Genomic DNA, 7,240 nt, shown 5'->3' with positions numbered 1-7,240 from the left:
TCTATAATTGTTTTTCATGTATTATACTCTTTTCCTTCAAAGATAACAGCATACACTTTAGTGCAGTTTAATAATCCTTTAAAAAATCATAGTTAAAAAGGCATTTGCTCTGTTACTCATCAAGCATCTGTTGTATCAAAGAACTGGTAATATATTTATCTTGATGGATAAGCTTCAGTGTTCTGGACCAAGTTCATTGTGACTGGACCAAGCTTTTAATACTCTTTTGGGGATCCTAAAGTCGAGTTCATGATCTAATTAAGATCAGTGTGATAATTATATCTGCTGCTGAACAGGAGTCTTTCATCAAACCACATTTCAACTTAATTCTGTAATGTGGCATCAAAGCTGATCCAGTTCAGAAGCTGAATTGCTTTCTTAACATGGATGGTGAAATTTAATTTGCCTTTAGATCCTGGATTCAAATCCAGGCTGAGTCAGCTATAGCAAAATGATAACTGCTTGGGTTTTAACCTAATGTGAATAGAAAAAAATACAGTGGTTTCAGCTGGGTGCTGCCTTTCCTATTATTTGTTCTCAAAGGGCTGCAAACATTAGGCTCCCATCTTACGCCTACTGCAGGTTGGAATGGGAGGTTGGTCATGCACACATAACATGACAGCAACAGAGGTGTGTGTGTTATTGATCTTCTTCTAGACATCCCAAGTAGGAATGCACCACTTGCGAATTCAAGACAAACATGTACTGTTGCTGTTGATCTGTTTTCTCCAAAAACTGTTTCTCAGGTGCATTTCTTGTGATTGAAGTGTACCAGAGGAGCACATGCACGAAATACAGGGAAAAGGAGCAAGGTCTCCAACATTCTGGAAGGTTTCTAGATTGGTTATAAGTGTCAGGCTTTTGCAATTAATAAAGCTTATATTATATGTATAAAGCTAGGGAAACTCATGAAAAAAAATGTTTGCAACCACTCTTGTCTCTTACCTAAACTGTTTCGGAGCCGAACTCTGTGCCGTGACACCTCTGTAGCCCCTGGGCCAGGGTGTGCTGCTCCAGCACCACAGCTGGCAGATCACTGATGCAGCTCTGAGGTCTGGCTGCAGGAAAACTCAGTGCCCAAGCAGGTGAAAGCATTCCTGCTTTGCTTTGTTAGTGGGCTGTCAAGCAGATATGAAGTAGAACTAGTTTGCAAACACGGACACTGTTGAGCAGTTAATCCTGCAACTAGTCTTTCTGGAGTCTGAGGAACTGCAGAGGGAAAGAGAGCTTCATTTGGTCTGTAATATGTCAAATTAAGAAATGTAGCTGTTGAAGGAAAATAATGTCAAATGTAACTAGAGAAGCATCTTTAAAAAAAAATTCCAACATACTATATAAAGTCTTGATTAAATACAAGTCTGCTTCCTACTCTCGTTGTTTTCTGGATCTCTCTGTAGCGAAGCTACAATGCAGAGTCTGGCTTCTGGTTCTATACAGTATCTATTTCAAAAGTGGTAGAGGAAATTGCAAATGCTTTAGGGGGGTGGAGGGGCCTGGGATACAGTAAAGATACATTTTTAAATGGAAGATGAGGAAAGTGTCTAGGAAGTTCATAAAAATAGAAATAGCCTGAAATGCTTACTGTGCAGCTGAGGAGGTGGTGAGTCTCCAGAAAGATTGGAGTATGCATAGTAAAGTCTTGACCTTCTCCACAGTGCAAGCACCAGAGAATACTGTCAAAATGTAGCTCTTGTCATTGCAATGGTAGCCTGCTCTCTAATGCTGTGCATTTCCAGTACTCTGTCCTCCCCTCACCCCACCGAGTAATTTTGGCTGGGATTTTTTTTAACAGAATCTAGTGTAATAATGCATCAGAAAAAGGATGGGGAGGGGGGAAGGATTCCTACCATTGTATTGCCATCCCCACTGATGCAGAACTTCCTATGCACAAAGTCAACTGGAGCACACAAAGGCAGCAGATGCAAGTGCACATGCCACTACCTTTTTTTGTTAAAGGGTTTATAACCAGTAAATGCATTTGAATTCTTATTTTTTTTAATAATGATATAACTGATGCCATTAAAGCTGACACTCATATCCCATGCAGATGGCACAAGCTGTCACGCTCTGGTTTTCTCTTTGGTTTTGTTTCTAAAAATTTCAGCTGAAATGTTAAATCTGTGTCAGGGCAGCACTCCAGGTTTCAGAAAAGACACATGCCATGTCGACCTAGCAGTGGATGGTTTCATTAGACCCCACACAGTTCTTTTCCTGCCTCTGAAGGCATGCTTAGGAATTTCAACCTCAGTAGTCCAGGGCCTTTTGAAGTATTTCTCAGTAACTTTTTGTAACTGAGAACGTGGAGGTCTTAGTAGGCTACATACACTCTTCACAGTGCCTTGTGGTGGCTTCACACAGTGTCTTCTGGATCCATGTCCTCATTTACAGGTAAGTAGCTTTCATCTCTTTTTGCACCGAGATGAGTAGAATAAATGCTTCTTTATTGCTCTTACCCTGTTATCGGTATTAAAAGTTATGGTGAATGAAACACTGCTGCCACCTTAAGCAAGGCTGTAAGGCATGTGTGGATATGGTAATGGGGGCAGGGCCAGGGGTCTTTCAGCTCCAGTGATGGTGTACCTTGTGCTCTATGTAATGAAACGCCATTAATGGCTCTGCCAAGTGAGGCAGGGACTGCGGTGGCCCTTCTGCAGGTGTCGGCTGGGCAAAAGTTGAGTGTAGAGCTGGCCTTGGGTTGCCCAGTCTACTGTTTTCTCTTTCCTAGATGTGATGGCTCTGCAGCAGCCTTAGGAAGAAGAGGCAATAACAATGTATTTTTGTCATGGAAGGCAGTAGCTGTGACTCACAAGACGCCTGGGGCACCACTTAGCAGAGTTAAAAGATGCCCTTTTCATTTAGTCACTATATGACTGCATTTCTGAGTCTCCTGGTTTGCTTTGTTCTTGCATTTTTGAGTCTCCCTGTTTGCTCTGTTCTTGCATAAGCCCCTCTTCCTGCATTTTCAGGCCCTAATTTTCTCCTACCTTGCACTTTCTGTAGATTTTTACATCTGTGCAAGTGGTAGGAAAACTCAGCTCTTTTGTTGTGAAAGCATTTAGGGTATATGATGCATTTATTTGGCACAAGCATAGAAGGCCATAGCAGGGGCAAGGCAGTGGGGAATCAAGCCAGTTGTTTACATCTTCCTCCAGAGGACTGGTAGGTCAAACATCCTTCTCCTGTCCACAATACTCTGCCATTAACAGCTGTTAGTGAGTGTTAGCACATCATATTTTTTTCCCTCGAGGCTGAGCACATTATCTCTACAACACTCCAGCACCTTGCTGGGAACATGCCACAGCTCTGTTTTCAAAGTGTTTCGTTAATGCTAGTGACCTTGGTGGTGTGACCACACCACCTGCTTTACCTGATAAGATCATTAATTTTTTTCTTCTCAGCCTTTGTGTTGAGTGTAAGCAAATCTTCATTTGTACCTGGAAAACACTGCCCGAACGTCAGCTTACTGGAGCACTGACCTGTGTCTCCCTGTATTTTTTAATGTGTTAACAGACAATTAGAAGAAATCACTTCAATAAAAGCAGAGTGAAAACAAGCCTCTCATTAGCTGCAATGGAGCAAGACGCCGTTGGAATCAATCACAGGGCTTTTCAGCTGTCACTCTACCACAGCAACAGCTGTCTGTCAGTTGAGGTGACAGCGAAGAGCTGATCTATTCTCTTCTCTGAGCTACAGAGATAAGCTGCACATGCACAATGAATGTGTTTCCAGAATAAACACATTGGGAAGAGCAGAGTTTTTTCTTCAGTGATAAATCTAACAGTTCCTCCTTCCTAGTGGATTAAGAACTGCCTGAATGGCAGATCCCAGAGGGTCCTAATCAGTGGCACAGGATCTAGCTGGAGGCCTGTGACTAGTGCTGTCCCCCAAGACTCAATACTGGGCTCAATATTGTTTGACTTATTTGTCAGTGACTTGGATAAAGGGGCAGATGTCTCCTCAGCAAAATCACTGATGACACAAAGCTGGGAGGAGTGGCCAATATCCCACAGTGCTGTGCAGCCCTTCAGAAGGACCTCAACAGGTTGGAGAGATGGGCAGAAAAGAACCATCTGAAATTCAACAAAGGCAGATGCAGGGGCTTGCACCTGGAGAAGAGTAACTTCATGCACCAGGACAGGCTGGGGGCCAACCTGCTGGAAAGCAGCTCTGCAGAGAAGGACTTGGGGTTCCTGGTGGACAACAAGCTGTCCATGAGCCAGCAATGTGTCCTTGTGACCAAGAAGGCCAATGGTATCCAGGGGTGCATTAGGAAGAGCATTGGCAGCAGGTCAAGATGATCCTGCCCCCCTGCTCAGCCCTAGTGAGATGCAGCTGGAGTGCTGTGTCCAGTTCTGAGCTCCTCAGTACAAAAGAGACAGGGAGCTCCTAGAGCGGATCTAATGGAGGGCAACAAAGACAATTAAGGGACTGGAGCATCTCTCTTACAAAGAAAGGCTGAGGGAGCTAGGCCTGTTCAGCCTCAAGAAGAGACAACCAGGAGGGGACCTCATCAATGTCTATAAGTATCTGAAGGGAAGGTGTCAAGAGGATGGAGCCAGGCTCTTCTTGGTGGTACCAAGCAATAGGACAAGAGGCAATGGGCAGAAACTGATGCACAGGAAGTCCCACCTGAATATGAGGAAGAGCTTTACTGTGCAAGTGCCCGAACGCTGGAACAGACTGCCTAGAGAGGTTGTGTAGTCTCCATCACTGGAGATATTCAAGTACCATCTGGATGCAATCCTGTCCAATGTGCTCTAGGATGGCCCTGCTTGAGCAGGGAGGTTGGACCAGATGATCACTGTGGTCCCTTCCAACCTGATCCATTCTGTGATTCCTCCTCCTTTTTTAGTTTACCAGGTTGCTGTCACCCCCTACCTTTTTTCTTACAGTGGTTGTGTGTTCTCCTGCTTTTTATAGATTTGGTTTTCTGTATGCTGCTGCTTTATATTTCTGCAGCTGCATCCGACCTTCTGCTTCATTCCAACTTCTGCTTCATCCCATCTTCTGCTATGTCCCACCTTCGGTCGAGGTAGGGTCTGTTTAAGGAGGAGACAAAAGTGATGCTGCCTCCTAGGCCACCATGACCATGGCTGGCAGTGCCATGGCTGCAGCTGGTGTCCATAAAATGATGGTTGGAATTGCTTGGATATGGTTTAAGTGGGTCTTAAACTCAGTGTGGAGCAGAGGAGCTGGAAGAGCTTGTGAAGGGACTAGTCCTACTTCAGGCCTTACCCCAGTCCTTTGTAAAGGCAGGCCTACAAGGTTTTTGCATTTGCTTTATTTCTTTATTGATCAAGCATGAGTTTAATAAATGATAAGGAGCCTTCAACTTTCCCCTCCTCACTGTTTGCCCCAGTTTTGTTGTTCCTCCACAGCAGTGCTGATACTATTTTCATGTACAGGGCAGTGCTGCACCTCCTTTCTCTCTTCCTCATCCCTATGCTGGATGGAGAGAAACAGATTTCCTTGGCAAAAATCCTGTGCTTTGGGTCTTGCTACATGGCCCCATGCACAAGTATATCCTGGCTGTGTGTCCTGTGTGGCAGGCTGTGCAGGCTGCTTTGCTCTCCAGTCATGCTGGGGTTGAGGTTGCTCCTGGTTTTCTGCCTTACACTACAGTAAATAGGCCTTTGTATTTAGGAGTCTGTGAGTCTTGGGTGATCTCACTTCCTCACTAAAATACAGCAGTGTAAGCATTGTGTCATGAAAGTGCAGAGGATGACAGTGACTCAGAAGATTGGTCATGTCACTGGTTCAGACTAAGAGCACATACATCATGAGGGACTTGCTTCAAGGCCTTCCAAAAAGACCAGCAGAAACTAGCAGCTGGCATAAAAAGAGAAGTGGATCTCAGAGAAACCTTTGCATGTACCAGAAGAAAATCTTAAATATTTTAATTAAAAAATTCAGTTTAATTCTTTGTTTTATGATCTTGGTTGTACAACACTTGTGTATATTTTTATTTTTGCTTGAGGTCTACAAAGCCTGAAAGCATGGATTTTTCCATCAGTCTGTGAGATGGAGCTGAGTAAGTATCCTTCCTATTCTATAGGTAAGAAAGTTAAGACATCAGGATCACCTCTGAGGATGGATTGCCTTTCATGTAGTTTTGCTGGTTCATGCTGGTTATGCACTTTGACTCTGTCTCAGAAGCTAGAAGTAGCAGGTCAAAGTGGGATCCTAGACAGGTAGCTGAGGACACATCCTGTTCCTGTCCTTGCATCTCTGTCCTTCACATGCAGATTGCTTCAAATCTTCCATTTTAAGCTGTTTTCTACTTAAATAAAGATAAATAAATTTTTGCCTGAACAAGGTTTGCTATAGGATTCACAAGACCAAATACCTCATTATGGCATATATGGGGGTAAAATAAGCAGCTCCCACTTTTTTGCTGTTTTTGACTATGTGGCTCCTTTGATAATGTCAAAGGGCTTAAGATGAAAGGAGTTTAGAAAATACAAAGACCTCTGATTTCCTTCCAGAGGTACAGTGGAATAGCAAGGAAGTGTCACTGAGCCATCGTCATTTCTGTAGCTCTCATTTCATTGAATATGCAGTGCAGAAAATGCCAGTTTTCAGGACTATGAATAGATATTTTTCTTAAATATTTAAAGTTTCTCATGATAGTTACATGGCTTCTTGCATGCTGCCAATCCTACATTTGAAGTCTATGGTTATAGGAAAGTTTAATACAGCTCGCTGAAAGTTAAGCAAATAACTTATCCAAATGCTATGGAAGTCTGGTCATATTATAAAACATTATTTTTTTTAAACTGTTACTTTTAGTTTTCAAGAAAACAAGGTGTCTAAAATGAGATTTTGTCAGCAAAAATTTCAGTGCTATCAGTTCGAAACATTAATTCTCTTTCCGGTTCTGTCTCAGACTAGATCTTTTAATTTTAACAGACAGAGTGCAGAACAGCAGCATCATACGCTGCATCTATACACAGAGACTTGGTTTGTTTTCCAATGGAGTTATAATTTTTGTCCAAATTCAGGCTGTTGTTGAACTCTACTTTCAGTTCTACTGTGAAGTCTCAACAATAAAATAAGAGAAGACATACAAAAATACCTAAAATTAAAGGCAAAAATTACCAAAACCAGTCATTTATAAGACTTATTTAAAAAAAAAAAGTCCTACTAAAAGAGTAGTTGAATTATTAAAATATAGATGCTATAAATTGTGGTCATCTAAGCCAAATCCATAAATACCTACACAAAATTTCCCTTGTGATTT

Source organism: Chiroxiphia lanceolata, chromosome 4, assembly GCF_009829145.1.
Source record: "Chiroxiphia lanceolata isolate bChiLan1 chromosome 4, bChiLan1.pri, whole genome shotgun sequence".
Lineage (NCBI taxonomy): Eukaryota > Metazoa > Chordata > Aves > Passeriformes > Pipridae > Chiroxiphia > Chiroxiphia lanceolata.
The sequence above is the reverse complement of the archived record's forward strand: the minus strand, read 5'-3'. Positions refer to the sequence as shown.